The sequence below is a fragment of the Neovison vison genome, chromosome 1 (assembly GCF_020171115.1).
Source record: "Neovison vison isolate M4711 chromosome 1, ASM_NN_V1, whole genome shotgun sequence".
In the NCBI taxonomy this organism is placed as follows: Eukaryota; Metazoa; Chordata; class Mammalia; order Carnivora; family Mustelidae; genus Neogale; species Neogale vison.
In genome coordinates this window covers 267,950,428-267,967,203 of record NC_058091.1, presented here as the reverse complement: position 1 = coordinate 267,967,203, position 16,776 = coordinate 267,950,428, and the positions used below count along the sequence as shown (strand labels likewise).

General features: G+C 41.5%; 1 long non-coding RNA gene across 1 annotated transcript in view; it reads left to right on the top strand.

Annotated features, from left to right (window-relative positions):
- Window positions 1–907: 907 nt before the first annotated feature.
- Window positions 908–16,776, top strand: part of LOC122893460 — a 103,990-nt gene continuing 88,121 nt past the window's right edge. Inside the window, exon 1 of the long non-coding RNA XR_006381636.1 lies at window positions 908–952. This is a non-coding gene — a long non-coding RNA (uncharacterized LOC122893460). The remainder of the gene's footprint in view (window positions 953–16,776) is intronic.

Below are 16,776 nucleotides of genomic sequence, written 5' to 3'. Positions count from 1 at the left end.
TATCTGCTTTTGTCTGTAGAATGGGAGTGAAAATACTTAGCAGAATGGACAGCCAAAATGGCACAGAATGAAGGCCATGCGCACAAATTTTTTATGGCCTTACTTCTCCCGGGAACTTAAGAAAATTCCCTGAGCTTGTGACCTTCCATTGGATGCAATACAAAGGGTTGTTATTTTCTTGATTCTCATGCTTAAAGGGGGAAAAAAAAAAAAAGGAAGTCCAGATGAAAGTTAAAAATAGGGCATGTGAATTTAACGCAACTTTCTCTGGGATTGTAAGTCTGGTGAAAGGAAATAAAGAAGGAAGAAAAAATAGACACTGTATTAAATGAGCTTCCTGGAAAAATGTGATTTGCTCACAAATATTTATCTAGAGAACTCGTCAGACTAATTCCTCATTAACGAAAGTATCCTGGAATGTAGGTGGAATCCATCCGAACATCCTCAAAAGAAACTTGATAGCTCAGAAAAATCCCAGGCTTAGAGACATTTTCCCTGCTCTGTAGATCTTTTCCAACTACTCTTCTCCCTTAATAAGTACTTTTTTCGTATTATCTAGAACACATACATATAACACTCTCACCTTTCTGGAAGTCAGAATTTTGCTTTGGGTTATATGGCTGAGCGAGAAAACAATACGCACACCATTCCCCAAACCCAAGGTCTATAGTAAAAGAGCCTTTTCAACTTAGCAGCTATGATTCCCTTATAATAAACAAAGATTGTATTCTTCAATTTGGTCGAGGGCAGGGGTGAAGAGTCTAGACTTCCAACGCGGCCTCTGAAGCATTATTCCAATCAGGGAATTATGTTGCAGGTGGAGACACGTCCCTGGGAAAGAAAGCATCTGTGTCCATACAAATGTCATCAGTAATAAAGAAAGACGGGGAAGCCATGTGATTGAGGATTTGGATCGCATCCATATCAGATCTGCTTTTCGGTTGTAAAAACAGTAAGTTACCCTCAATTATTCTTATGCATTATGTGAAAAACTTTTCTTAGCTTTACCAGGGTCCAGAAAGAGACACAAGAACCTGGTGACTGCTTTAGAAAATGATAGTTTCTGAATTCTGCCTCAAACTCCAAATGCCACTTCCTGGTTCAGAAGCAAGAAGCTTGGGGGGAAAATAAGTTTAAGCTCATAAAAACACTCAAAGGGCATTCTGGTCATCAAACAGCTCTGAGCAAACTACATTTGCAAATGAATCTGAAAACATGTGGATTCAATTTTCCTTGAAATGCCCAGAGGTTAAAAAATTAAGGGGGGGAATGCTTGGCAGAAGGAGGCTGGGGTTTGGCTATGTGCACAAGTTTCTGAGACATAAATTGATTGTTTTGCCAGAGAGAAAATATTACCTGGTCCCCCTTCTCAATCACATCTCTAACTTAATTATCAATGGCCCCGTTTCTCATTGTGCCTGCAAAGTGGACAGGGGAGTTGAGCTCATCTGAAAGAAAGCAAGTTTAATTCATTCCCAGGGTGGCCTTATTCATGGCCGACCCAGGATCCCAGGACTGTCATGGGTTTCAACTCAGTGACACAGTGGCAAGGAAACCATCTGCTGGCAAAGTCATTTCTCTTCTGCTGATCGCTTCCCATCTGCCTTCACTCATCAAGTTTTACCCCTCTTTTCTCTTCTACCAACCCCCGAATAATACCTTTTTTTTTATGACCAAATAAACACAGACAAATGTGGAACTGCTTTAGAGCAAATCCAAACTGTTTTAAGAGATCATGAAAATAGAGTGGGTGGGGGAAAAACTCCATCTGTGAAAAAGCAGTGATTAGCCTTAAAACAATGTGAGGCCAACGGCACAGAGTCCCATTACAAGATGATGTGTGGTGCCTATGAGTGGCTGTTCCTGGTCTCTGAGGTAGCAAAATTGTCACATGTTTCTGTTGTTGCCATGGCAATAATCTGTAATTGTGCAGAAAATCCACAGAACTCGCAAGCAAGTCCTTAGTGGATTGGGCTGAGAGGAAAGCAGCCCCACGAAAGCCCTGAATTGATGTGGTTGTGCAAGTGTGTTGGCCAAGCGGGTCTACTTCAAGCTGACCTGATTTTGTGGATTTCCTCCCCCCCACCCCCAGCCCCTATCCAGCTACGGTGAACTCCCTCTGTATGTACGGTTTTTGCACTTTTATGTTCATCACCGGTGAGAGGTATAAATCCTAGTCAGCTAGGGAAATGCTTCAGCTCACTGCTTAGAATTCTGAGCACACAGTTTGGGATCTATAGAGTGGGAATCATGGCTGCTGGCCCCTCTAAACCTTAGACTCACACTGAAGACAGAAGCCTTATTTGTCCCTGAAGGTGAAAAACCATTAGAGTGTCCACAAGGCCAGGTGGCTATTTTTCCCCCAACAGAGGCACTGAAAACACACTGGGCAGGCGATGAGTGCAGCAAGGGTGTGTTGTTCCTGGGGTAGCTTGGCAACAGAGTACACACACATGTACAGCACATCCATCCGAAGGCGTGCCAAGACTCGCCTTCTAGAAGGCAGGCTAATACAAACCATGCCCAGAATATGGCCGGGAAACGGAGGGTAAGTAGCACTTCTCCTTCCTGCGCTAGATGCTGGATGACATTTATGTTGTATCAGCCGTCAACCCCAAATGGTTGAGGGCATGAGCGAGTATGGGGGCCCCTGTCAGAAAATCGAGCAGGAAGAGGGGTCAGACAAATCACTCTCATGTTCCAAACTTCAGGGAGAATCCCATGGGAATGCAGCTTCCAAGTAGATCCCATGAGAACATCTGGGATGAAGATACTCACGCCAGGCCCTAAACCCAGACTCGTTAGTAATAAGGTTTCATTTTTTCCCCCTCATTTATTTATTTATCCTCTCATATACTGTGAGTATGATTTGTTTTCCTTCTGCAACTGGAGAAAGAACACCGAGTGTACATTAGGATGCTTTCTCTCAGATACCCTCTCCTTTGAAGTTACTCCATTGCAGGCAACAGAAACTTCCTTTGCTTAATTTAAGCAGAAAGAAATGTAACATAGGAGAGTGGAGGGCTCATGGATTTGGGAGAAAGTCTTGAGAATCAGACTAGGAAACAGGAATCTAAAAGCTTAAGGATCTAAATATACAAACGGTCTCATCGTAGTTTGTCCCTAGAATATTGACTTTCAACTATTTCACTTTTCTGTCATTTTTCTCAAGATTTAAAATCTTGGGAAAGAGAATCAAAAAGGCCTAATTTAGACCATAAACCTAGTTCTCTCTTGGTGGGATGGGTGTGAGAGGAAAAGAAGAGAAAGTGTAGATCTTAACTTATAGAGTCTCATCAAGATTCCAGAGTGGGCGAGAGATAATTTCTCAAAACAAATCCTAAAGTGCACTCAGGCAGGGAGGAGATTGGGTATGGTGATAGTTGCGGTGTTGGCTTGGAAGAGAGAGCCCAAACACAAATGTTTAACATTGTACCTTGGAAGGAAAGACTCATAGTGGAAGTGTCGATCAACCGGCTTGCGTTAGTATGCCTGAGTAGAGATTTACTAAGAAAAATTGGAACAGAGGGGTAGGTGGACAGAGAGTGAGTGAAGCAGAATCTAGAAAATATTTTGTTTGGCATCCAAAAGAATTTAGAAAAAAGACAACAACCTGATTTGACACCAGCCATGCTAATGGGGCAGACTTCCTGCTAGTCAAAGCTCCCGGTTAATGTCCACTTCTCAGCACGCCTGATTACGGGTTGAAGTTGACCGATCAGCAAACTACTCAATTATAAGCCCATCTTCTCCCCGTGGTGCCACTAATTAAAACAGGAACCACGTTGCAGCTCACACACTCCATGGAGTTCTACCTTCCAAAAGCTGAATTAGTCACCACAATTAGCTGTTGTCCGTGGAATCAGCCCGCTTTTTCCCTTTTTCCAATCCCATTCCTGTTTGGTGTGAATTCATCTCTGAAAAAGCTTCCCTTGGGATTATTGATCTCCCGGTACCCTCAGCTGTGAGAAAGGAGCACATGTGGCGGGAGCTTTGAAATGCAACCTCAAAATGCAGCTATGTGGAAATCTCAGTGTTCTGGAATGCTCTGACCTTTTGTCCTGCCAAGTGCCTTTTTTTTTTTTTTTTTTCTGAAATCATGTCGTGAAGGGTATTCCTACATGAACTTAAATTTTAATAGGAGAGGAAAAAAAGTAGACATGGCTCTGTACCTATCCATTTGCAAGAAAGCTGTTCTTCAGGCAGCTGGGACAAACTATGACCTTTTTTTTTGTCTTGATAAACATAATGGGCCACTTCGGTAACTTCAGCTGTAAGTGCACTTCTCTGTAACAGGATGATACTTCCATGTGCAAGCGTGGAGAGCAAAAAGATGTTGAGAAGCACCATGGTGACAGGCTGGCAGAACAGGGCTTGCTACACAACTGCTGATAGTATCCCAAACTCTCCTGAATGCCAAGTCCATGGCTTCCTGACCAGGGAGGAGAACTTTTGCAAACTGCTCAAGGTCCAGTTCAAATCTCCATTAGTATTAAAATCAATACCCCTGGCTGGAAACAAGATGACACTTCTGGTAGCCTTCCAGAAAGACTGCCAGTTAGCCTCCAGCAGAAAGCTCTCTGCCTGCACTCCTCTTAATGTCCGCTTTCCCTTGAAAAGAGGCAGCTTTAGGTGCCTTTGCCTTTTAACAGAAACTTTCCCATTCAGCATTTGATCACTCTATTGTTTTTCCCCAAACACACTTCTGAATCTCTCTATCAAAATACTTTCTTCTTAAAACAACTGTGCACATTTAAAAGTTTCTAAGAAAATCACTGCACGCGATTGTAGAGGGGTGACCCATCTCGGGGTCACGGCACAGATTCAGTGCCATAAATGAGAACAGAATGTAGCTCAATATTCCATATAACACAATGGTTGAGTGCCTTGACTTGGGTTAAAAATATTTTCATTTCATTTATGAAATTACTAGTTAATTCATCTCTTCAGTTCTCAGTTTCCAAATCTGTAAAATGAAAAGAATAATAATGTCTACCTCATATAATTATTGGGAGGATTCATTGAAAGGAGGGTTAAAACACTGGGCATAGTGTCTGTCACGTAAGAAGTGCTCAGTATATGGTGAGAGTTATTATGAACAATGTGCATCTCAGACAAGTCTCCCAAGCAGGTGACCAGTCAAAGTGCGCGAGGAGGAAGGAGTGGCTAGAGTTCTGGAGCCCTTATGATATGCTCACAGTGCATGAACGCAGGAGTCTTGATGGTCTGTGTGTCTCCATATTACCCACATCTCCTTGCCACTTTGTTTCTACCACTTCTAGCTTTGATCCAGTCATGCCTTCAATCCCAAATACCCTGTCTTGGGTAAGATGTGCCCAATGGAATATGGGGAGCTGCATAGGAATAATAAAATCACACTTATTTATTAAGATTCTTTATCCCATGTGGCTTCAAGGTACTAGTCAGATGACAAAAATAGAGTAGGTAACACAGACATACACACGTACACAGGTTAAACCAAAGTCATCCTGTTATAAGGATACGTGTTCTCCAAGCCAGACACTCAGTGACTATCCACTTATTATCTATTGATGGAGCATCTTGGAGATGGAGATCATTTTGTGTTTTCCATATGTTACTGATCAATTTAGGTTGGGATCACAAACTGATATCAGCCAAAGTTCAAGTCAGTTCAGAGATGGAGAAACGGGGTCCACAAGTGGGCAGTTCCTCTAAGCCCATGCCTCTCTGACAGTCCATACTCCAAGCAGGGGCTAGGGCCTATGCTAGCAAGGATTTGAAAAAGCAGGACAGAGTGATATTAGGGAGATCGTGGGTGGGGTGCAGGAAATAGCGTGGCTAGCTCTCACACTGGCTCAGGTTGCTCACTGTCATATACAATAAATCTGCAGAAAATGTTAAGGCAATTAAATAAAATGAAGAGAATACAAATGTGGAAAAAAGCTATTGTAATTGGATATTCCAGAACTTGAGACCCAAGCATAATGTTTTTATAATAGTGTATATAAGAGAGTGTTCAATTCAATAACATAACAAGGATTATGTAATTGAACAACATTATTTCAAAATATTTTCTGAGTTGGATCTTATGTCCCAGCATCTCAAATACACACAGTTCTAGTTATGGGAATCTGCAGTGTTAGGACAATGAGCTCCAGCCCATGGAACATCTGGCTTCAACCAATGTTGCCAATCTCTTCTTTTTATGAGCAATCTATTTGGAAGGCCAGGTTTGCATGCTTGGTTCATTTGATTCACAGATCATTTGGGCCGCTTGTTAGAGCTAGTAGCCAGAGGTACCTGACTTCAATCTGTAAGAATACAAATGGTTGTGGTCTTTCCAATTAGCCACTTAAGTATATTTTGGGTTCCTGGTACCTACATAACACTCCATGATGGATCATGATCAAATCATTTACAAAAATACATATTGAGAAACAATGATGACACAAGTTCCCTGCTCTCACAAGCTTTCAGTCCAGCAGGGGAGACAGACATTGGATAAATCAACACCTAAATGGTTATTTAATTACAGTTATGAAGAATGATTCAGAGGAGGAGGATGGATGCTCACTTGGGCTGGAGGTCAGGCAAGGCTTCTCTGAGAAAAGCAGCATTGAAGACATCTAAAAAGATGGCTGTCTTGGTCAAAGGTAAAGGGAAGAGGCAGGAGAGGAGAAGTGCACTCCAGAGAGAGGGAACTGTGTTTGCAAAGGCCCTGAGGCAGAAGGGATAAGATATATTGAGGAATTAGAGGAAGGCAGATACGGTGGGGGTCTGAGGAGCTACAGGGAGCTTGGCAGAAGACGATGAGAAGGAGGTAGCAGGTTCGAACTGAGGACAACGATCTTGTTTGTAAAGGTACCACTTAACAGAGAAGCAGCTACTTTCCAAAAGTAAATTTTGTTAATCAGGCTCTCAAAAAAAAAAAATATATATATATATATATATATATATATATATATATATATTTATTTATATATATATTTATTTATATATATATTTATCTTTATCCTTCCAATTTATTCTCCTTCCAATTTATTCTCACTACTGGTGAAAAAAAAAGAAACATAATTGAAGATCTGTCCTCCTCGTTGCGGGTTGGTATAAAGCACAACACATTTCTGTTATCAATGTTTCCCAAGTTTCTGCCATTCGTGCGTTAGGCGGGGTTCTCCAAAGAAACAGTGTATATATCTCTGAGTTATTATGAAGAATTTGGGGTGAATCTGAAGGCCAAGAAGTCCCAGGCTCTGCAGCTGGTGAGCTGGAGGTACAGGAGGGCCTGTGTTCCAGTCCCAGTCTGAAGCCTGAGAACCGAGATTTCCAACCATGTAAGTTCTAGTCTGAAGGCTGGCAGGCTGGGGACCCAGAAAGAGCAGATGACTCAGTGTGAGTCTGAAGGCCAGAGAAGACCTAGGTTCCCAGCTCAGCAGGCAGGCCAGAGGAGTTCCCTCTTATGCAGTCCTCTTGTTCCATTCCTGAAATTGATCCAGGCCTGAAATTGACTAGAAATGGACTAGATGAGCCCTGCCCACATTTGGGAGAGAAATCTACTGACTAAATCCACCAATTCAAATGTTAATCTAATCCAGAAACATCCTCACAGACACACCCAAAATAATGCTTCATCAAATGTCTGGGTACCTTGTGGCCCAGTCAAGCAGGCATGTAAAATTCAGTCGCACAACCCTAATGATTTTTGCCACAGTCATGTGACACCATATCCTAGTTTGTATCATATTTTTGTTTCAATAAAATACTCTTTTTTTTAAACACTTTTACTTGTAAATGGAACTTCCAGTCACCACTGTAAATGGAACGTCAGTATTACCTGCCGTAAACTGAAGGCATACATAAAAATAGAGTGGTAACAAAACAGTATTATTATATATTTGATCATCATTGTGGCCTACTGGAGTGCTTAGCCTGTGGTCTCTTCTCCATTATATAAAAAGAGAGATTAGCAAGAGATGGAATAAAAAAAGATGCTCAAATACCCAACGGAGACTTTTCCCCTGACTCTCAATTGGTTTCAAAGAGAATTGAAAAGGAAGTAATTTTCTCATCGTATAATAGAGTGTAAGTAAAGTCATGTCGTAGTGCCACATGAAAACATCCACAAACCACTGGTGGCACATGGCCCACACTTTGGGAACCAAAGTTATTTCCTAGATAAATGTAAGCCAAAAGCGTACAGTCTTAATTCATTGAAGGAAGGCAGGCCAGTCCTTGCCATGGCAGTATATGGGTACTCTGCTTTTTGGAAATGAAGTAGACACTTTGATAAACTAGGCAGTTTTTAAATAGACAAATATCTCAGACATAAGCCTCTTTATCTGGACCAGGACTTGGCCCGGGTGGACCCTGAAACTAAGGGAATCAGCCAGAGAGAGTGACCTCAGAGAGAATCTTGCCGAAGAGTCGGGCAGCCCAGGGGTCACAGAGTCTGGGGTAGTGGGGTGGTGGATGACCACTAACAGAGGTGGAGTGGAGCTTGACAGCGGTCACAGAAGACTCTTAACTAGTATTCAGTAAGCACAAGCTCTAAAACTTGTTGATGCCCATGTCACCATTTTCAATTAAGGTGCCAGCCTGTTGCTGGTATCAGTAGAGACAAACTGTTGGTGGCAGAGACTGGGAATCAAGGACACGATCTTTGACCTGGGGAGGACTCATGAGAGCCAAGGAAGATCCGAGTTTCAGAAGGAATGGCCTGTTAGGCTGTTATTGGGTCAGAGCCTGAAGCATGAGGAGAATGAACAGAAAGATTCAAGCATTGAATCTGCAGGCACTTGGCCACCAGGTATGAGGTGGGCATTCAGCAGCCTCATGAAGGTCAATGCAGAAGGGACGCTGACCAGGTATTGGTTTGTATACACACAACGTAGCTAGCCTAGGCCAGTGGTTCTCAAAGTACAGTCCCCAGACCACCAGCAGCAGCAGCATCTGGGAACTTGTTAGAGGGGTGAATTCTCTAACCTCACCTCCTAACTACTGTACCAGGAACTCTGGGGTGGGGGTCAGCAATCTGTGTTGTGAGAAATCTTCCAGATGACTCTGGTACATGCTAAAGTCAGAACTACTGGTCCAGGGCAAAGGGGTAAGTCTAAGTGTGCACAGCTAGGGGGCAACAGGGTTACTTTCCTGGCAGGGAGCCTTTAATGAGAAGGCTCTCCCCTTGAGTCAATGTTAGTGTTTATCTTATTAATAATAATATTATTATTATTTTCTCTTTTGGGTAGAGACTTCTGGGAGAATTTGAATACATCTCCTAATATATCTGATGTCATAGATGAATATCTCCTAAGGGTTTTTGTTTGTTATTTTTTTTTCAATTTATTTATTTTCAGAAAAACAGTATTCATTATTTTTTCACCACACCCAGTGCTCCATGCAAGCTGTGCCCTCTATAATACCCACCACCTGGTACCACAACCTCCCACCCCCCCCAACTTCAAACCCCTCAGATTGTTTTTCAGAGTCCATAGTCTCTCATGGTTCACCTCCCCTTCCAATTTACCCGAATTCCCTACTCCTCTCTAACGCCACTTGTCCTCCATGTTATTTGTTATGCTCCACAAATAAGTGAAACCATATGATAATTGACTCTCTCTGCTTGACTTATTTCACTCAGCATAATCTCTTCCAGTCCCGTCCATGTTGCTACAAAAGTTGGGTATTCATCCTTTCTGATGGAGGCATAATACTCCATAGTGTATATGGACCACATCTTCCTTATCCATTCATCCGTTGAAGGACATCTTGGTTCTTTCCATAGTTTGGCGACTGTGGCCATTGCTGCTATAAACATTGGGGTACAGATATGTTTTGATTTAAAGCAAGGACTCCTCTCTATTAGCCTATGCCTAATGAGGCCCTCAATACTTGTCTGACATTGCAGCCTGCAGCCTCTGTCTTGCAGTCCTTCATGCAAATAGGGCTTAGTTCTGGTGAAGAGGGTGATTGTGCAACAACGAAACAAAGATCTTGGCAGATGGAGGCAGCATAGGAGGTAGTAGGAGAGGTGTTGGAGCAGAGGCACAGACAATGGATCCAGACAGACCTGGGTTTGAATCTTGGCTTTGCTAAATGTTGGCTGTTCAACCTAGGGAAATGACTTCATCTCTTTGTGCCTCTGTTTCCTCACAGTAATAAAACAATTTCATAAAGTTATAGGGAGGGTCCTGAGAGAGAATGTATACATGTGAAATGCAAGCTTACTTTAATTGCTTAATAGATAGATGTCAAGAAATTGGATCATTCTCTAATTCTTTCCCGTTTCTTGGAATCCATAGCAGGGTAGTTTACTGGGCACAGTCTGACAGATCATAGCCAATACTTACTGAAGTCTTATCAGTTAGATGATTTTACTGCATGTAACCAAAAAAACCTGGCAACCAGTGTAAATAATAAACGATTACCTCCTTTAACAGGAAATGCAAAGAAAGGAGGGGTTTTAAGAGGGATGCAATCAGAGCTCCAGCCCTGATGTTCTTGGCTTTCTCTGCTCTGTATGTCCACTTTCTCAGAGTGACCTCTTTTGTGGTCACAGGATGACTGCAGTAGCTGACCATAGGGGCTTCTCTGCTCAGATTTAGCAAGAAGAGAAAAAAATGTCTGTAGTGACCTGTCTTACTAGACAAACATACGTCATGTGCTTTCCCCTAGAATAATAACATGTACTGATTGGCTGGTTTTTCGGAAATCTGGAGGTTTGATCCAATCACTGACATCTAATTATAATGATTAGTTAGTCAAACTAGAACCATGTCTGAAACTTGGGAGATAGTAGTCTCAGCTTCCCCTGAGATTCTTGAGTGAAGAAGGATGAATAGCTAGAAATAAGAAAAGGAGAGCTAAAGAGGATCACTCCACTTTCCTACCTCCCAGGGACCGTGCTTAAGCATTTTATATTTAATCTTATTTGATCTTCACAACTACTCTACAAAGTATTGCTCTTTTAGCAACAAGGTGAAAGCACTCATTTGCTGTATATCACTGGCAGGGTTGACAGACCAGAATGCAGACTCTGACCCCAGAGAACCCAGAGCCATATTCTTCGCCTTTGTCTTGCCCAGTTGGCTGGCCTTTTTTGGGTGGGGGCAACACTTCAGGATCACAGTGCGGGGCATCCAGGGTTCCTGGCACTGGCCCAGTGAGGTGGACTCGTTTTTACCCCATGCTGAGGAATGATGGGAACACTCTGGAAAGAACTCCAGCTCAGATCTCAGGTTTCCAGTTATTTGTCTGTTGTTACCAAACACTAAAGACTTTAAAAATGCACTGTGGTCATATAGGCAGGAAAAATGACCTCATGCTTGCAACCACAAATCCAAAATGCTCTGGAATCTGTAAGATGAACTGCATTTTAATTAGAAGAGAGAAAGAGCAATGAAGACGTTTCTTTGGATATTTTTTCAAACCCTCCCTTGGCTTGCCTTCAGGCCAAAATGTGACAAGTGCCCTAAATCTGATAACAAACACACACTTCTGAAATCATTGTTAGCTTTCCTAAAAAGAAAAAAAAAAATCACATTAGTTTCCTGTTACCAGTAAGAGTTCAAGAATGTGTAGCCTTGAAATACAGCACATGGGGACATGGGGAATCATCCCCCATTAAATATTAAAAAGTAAATGTGGAGCTTTCAACCCATTTTCCTCTTTGCTTAGAAGGTTTTTTATTATGCTAGGTCCTCAGAACCTTGAACCAGGTGATATTAAAGAGGCTTATAATTTATCCCTAAAACCTAGTCATCAGTTATGGTTCATGTATTATTTTTAACCACTGGGTCAAACTTCCTAGCTGTTGATGAAGTTTTCCCAACCAGCAGTAGAGAGTGATCACGGATATCAGTGAGTTATTCTATCTTACGATCTGTAAATAGAAACTCTTACTTAACCTTTGACACAGAAGCATCTTAATCAAAGAGTGATGTCAGGGAAACGAGAGAACTTTTACATGTTCTTTGCTTATTATAAGGTACACACCTTCCTGAGAACCTAATATGTATTATTTCATTCAATACTCTCAACAGGTCAATGTGATTTTTATTCTATTATATTGATGAGCACAATGGGACCCGAGAAGTTAATTAACTACAGTTGACAAACAGTATGGGTTAAACTACAGTTGACAAACAGTATGGGTTTAAAGTGAGTCCACTTATATGTGCATTTCTTCAATAAATATAATATAGTACTATAAATGCATTTTTTTTACTTATGATTTTCTTAATAAAATCTTCTTTTCTCTAGCTAGTGTTATTTTAAGAATACAGTATGTAATACATATACAAACTATGTGTTAGTCAAGTATTTCTGTTATAGGTAAGGCTTCCAGTCAACAGTAAGGTATTAGTAAAGTTTCGGGGCAGTCAAAAGTTATACCTAGTTTTTTGACTGTGAGGGAGATCAGCACCCCAACCCCATATTACTATTCAAGGCCAACTGTATATGTAAGTTAGAATTACTTCTTCTTATTATTATTTTTTAATTTTTTATTTTTTTTGCTTTAAATATTTTTTGGGGAAAGGACACTACACTTGTACTCAATTAAGAGAAACATTTTTTACAGTCTTGAGGTCTTTTATTTTCTTTACATTTATCATGCCATGAATTCATAGGGAATGGGTTCCAATAGTTCGGGCTCCTGTGTATATATGTATATACATATATACATATGTGTATGTATGTATATGTATATATGTATACATACACACATACGTACACATATACATACACATACACATATATATACATATATATGTATATGTTCAAAAGTCTTTTGTTAGATTCAGTAGACATAAAATCATTCCATCAAACTGTTATGAAATTTATAAGTCCTTTCAAATTCTGTACTTAATATGAACCAGTAACAAATAGCCATGGAATGGCACTATTTTATGATTGACATTTTGAGCAACCATGCTTTAAAGATTAGGCTATTTATTATCTCACCTCGAAATAAATCCAGGGGTGATCAGGGTCAACTACCTAATCATGTTATCAAGGACCCAGACCTTTCTACCCCTCATCTTGCGATCCTCAGTATTGTCTCTCTTCTTGGTTCAAGATGATAGCCACAGTCCTCACTGCATTCTCAATGAACAATTTCCAAAGCAAGAGGGCAGAAGGAGAGGCAAAAAGGGTTTCCACTTGGGCTACTAACACTTTTATTAGGCCCTATAAACTTGCCCCAAACAGCAGTCTGTTCCTGTCTTTCTCTGGCTATGGATAACATGACATAACTATACCAGTCTCTAGGAAAGGGTCGTAGACATCCCTTGGTTGGCTTAATCAAACTGTGATTTGTCCCCTCAGGCTGGACCCAGAGCCACCTGACCTAAATTAGGACTTTTAAAACCAAGATGGATGCCAGCTCCAGGAATGTGTTTAGGGAAACCTTGCTATTTGTTTATGTTCTGGGCCTGCAGTCCTGATTTATTCAACTTACAAACCATACTCCTTCTGTTCTAGTAGAAGGTTTTCCTTCTACATATGGTTTTGGCTTTATGATCTGTGTCCTGTTAATCATTTGTACGAAGCTTTAAAACTTATAATGTGCTTTCATGTGTATTATAAACTTTGTATGTCAAAGCTTACATGTTTGAACTAATATTATGTCAGAGGGTAGAATTTCAACCCACAGATGATGTTTGAGATCGTACAGCAAGAAAGGGCAACATGAGAGCTCTGGCCGAGGGCTTCTGGCACTCTTCAGTGAGTTCTCCTTGAGGTATTTGACCATTTGCTCTGTGCTGATCAGTCAGTAGCATGAAAACCACAGTCAGCTAATCTTGGCAAAAGGTCAACAGATGATTTTGGGGGTGAATGGACAGGTTGTGTCACAGATATGATCTATTTTGGACCATGCTGAAGGGGATGGTCTTCTGTAGGGTGACCAACTATCTTGATTTACTTGAGACTAAGGGACTTTCCGGGATGTGAGACTTCCAGTTTTAAAGCCAGAACAGCTCCAGTTTCTCATTTTTTTTTCCCAATTTATTTATTTTCAGAAAAACAGTATTCATTATTTTTTCACCACACCCAGTGCTCCATGCAAGCTGTGCCCTCTATAATACCCACCACCTGGTACCCCAACCTCCCACCCCCCCCCCGCCACTTCAAACCCCTCAGACTGTTTTTCAGAGTCCATAGTCTCTCATGGTTCACCTCCCCTTCCAATTTACCCAAATTCCCTACTCCTCTCTAACGCCCCTTGTCCTCCATGCTATTGGTTATGCTCCACAAATGAGTGAAACCATATGATAATTGACTCTCTCTGCTTGACTGATTTCACTCAGCATAATCTCTTCCAGTCCCGTCCATGTTGCTACAAAAGTTGGATATTCGTCCTTTCTGATGGAGGCATAATACTCCATAGTGTATATGGACCACATCTTCCTTATCCATTCATCCGTTGAAGGGCATCTTGGTTCTTTCCATAGTTTGGCGACTGTGGCCATTGCTGCTAGTTTCTCATTTTAAAACAGAGGAAGTCCCAGGAAAGCTAGGATAATTTGGTCACCCTACTTCCTGGCTTCTGTCTACTCTCAAAATATGCGTTAGTGCATTTTTTGCCAGACTAACTTCACAGGCCCCTACTTTTCCCAGCGAATCCATATACAATGCATCTAGCTTTGTCTTGCGAATGGCATTTTCCCCCCCACAATTAAAATATCTAAATTAAGAGAACCACAGATACAGCTGAGATATTCTTTGCATCTCCCACAGCTTTCATGATTTCCATGGGAATATTTTGGAAATATTTTTTCCTTGATTGTGAAGAAAAGCATGCAGGAAGACCTTGTCGACTTTTATTTCTGCCTGCTTCTTTCCTGTCTACTACCAAGTCCCACATAGGCACATCGCACCGGGTCTTAGAACCCACTCGTTGAGCGGAATGTATTTGAACATGATTCAGCCTTTCGTTATCTACTCCTTAAACTACTCTCTATTGGAAATTACCTAGGGCCGTTTAAAAAATGAAAACAAATAACAAATTCCTGGGCCCTACGCTATGCCTGTACGCTATGTCTCTCCTTCCAGTGAGAGTGGGTAGGAAAGTGGAGTGAGGGTTCAGAGCCCAGGGACCTTTACCTCTCACAAAGTTCCCCAGGCATTCCTGACATGCTGCCAGCTTCCAAAGCAACTGGCTAGGATATGTCATTCAACCTGAGTGACAACTAAAATTGTAATTATGCTGCTAAAAGAGAACCTTATGGAATCGCAAAATTGCTCATTTGTGCCTTTCTTCCTTTCTCTCCCCCTCTTTCCCTTTCTTCCTCCTTTTCTTCCTTTTCTTCAGTGGTAGCAGTTCACATGAATGTTGGGGGCCATTTTAGGAAATGTTTGTGGAATGACTCTTAGAAATCTTTGAAGTAAATTTAAATATGTCTTCTAAAAATTCAGGCTATTTGCCACTTCGTGTCTGCAGGGATTTGAAGCTTGAACAAAAGCTTGAAAAAGTTGATCCTCAGGTTTATTCCTAGCAAGGGACATCTCAGGCTGTGTTATTCTTCCACTGTCATCGTTTCTCAGGTCTCTTCCTTCTCCTGCCTTCATAGTCCTCGCCACCTGAAAATCCGAGGACAGAGATGTGATTTACATTGCTCATTAGGCCACTGGTCTCTTGGCTGAGCCTGGCAACAGGAATGAAAATTAGTGACAAATCACAGCCTTGCTTTTTCTAATATGACAAAGGCAAGCCCCATAGCTGTAAAAGTTCTCATTAGGGCCTCTTTAACTGCTCAGACTGATGCTATTTTTTAAGCCACCAGAATAGTTAATACAATGTGTGGGACAACACGATTTCCATTGGGGCACAATCAAAAAGGAAGCTACTTTCCGCACTTTCTTTAATCTCTCTCCTTACATCAACCTGAAGCAGTGCAGGGGACCCCTGGGATTCCTGCTCATCAGCCCTGCCTCTTACAAAAGGGAGATTTTGCCTAGACAGTTCCAAAGAGTCCTGATTCAAAGGTAAAACAATTAGTACACATTAATCATCACAAGGATGGTACGAAAAACGTAATCCTCTTAGAACTGGAACTAATTAAACTGTAAGTAGCAATATAAAATAAAGCTTAAAAAAAAAAAAAGACCCCACAAATGCAAGATGAGAGGACACTGCTCTGAAGTCCCACGTCTCACTGCCAAAGAGGGTCCCCACGTATCTGCTATCTTTGGTCTTGATACAAAGCTACCCTGCCTTCCTCAGTTGCCTGTAAAACCCAAAAGCTCTTCAGGCAGGGACCATGTAACCATCGCCTCACGAACCTAGGTTTGTGAACACCTGGGAGATGCAGTTCCACAGTCTGATGTCAGATGGATTTTTTAAAGGTGGAAAGTTGCCTGAAAAGCCTGACATCGGCCCACAAAGAACTTCTCTAAGGAGAGAGAAAACTATTCCTTTTTTTTTTTTCTTCTTAAATGATCTTTGCTCAAATTTCCAAATGAGGCCAGCCCCTCAGCCAAAGTTTGATTTAGGCAAGGAATGTCTGCCTCCCTCACACACCACTCTATGGTTCTTTTTTTCTCTCTCTTTTCTGGGCTTTAGCCTATGAGGTGCAAACTGTCTGGGAAGAAAAGCCACACCAAAAGCTACCAAAAGTAACTTGCTTTCACACCCTATAACAGCTAGAAGGCATGTAGGGTGTGTCCACCAATGGGAAAGATACAAAGATACCAAGCGCCAACCAGAAAGATACAAAGACACTAAGTACTGCTAATTACACATTTGTACCCTTTGGTATTTTTCTTTGTTCTGTCTCCATCCCTCCCTCCTTTTTA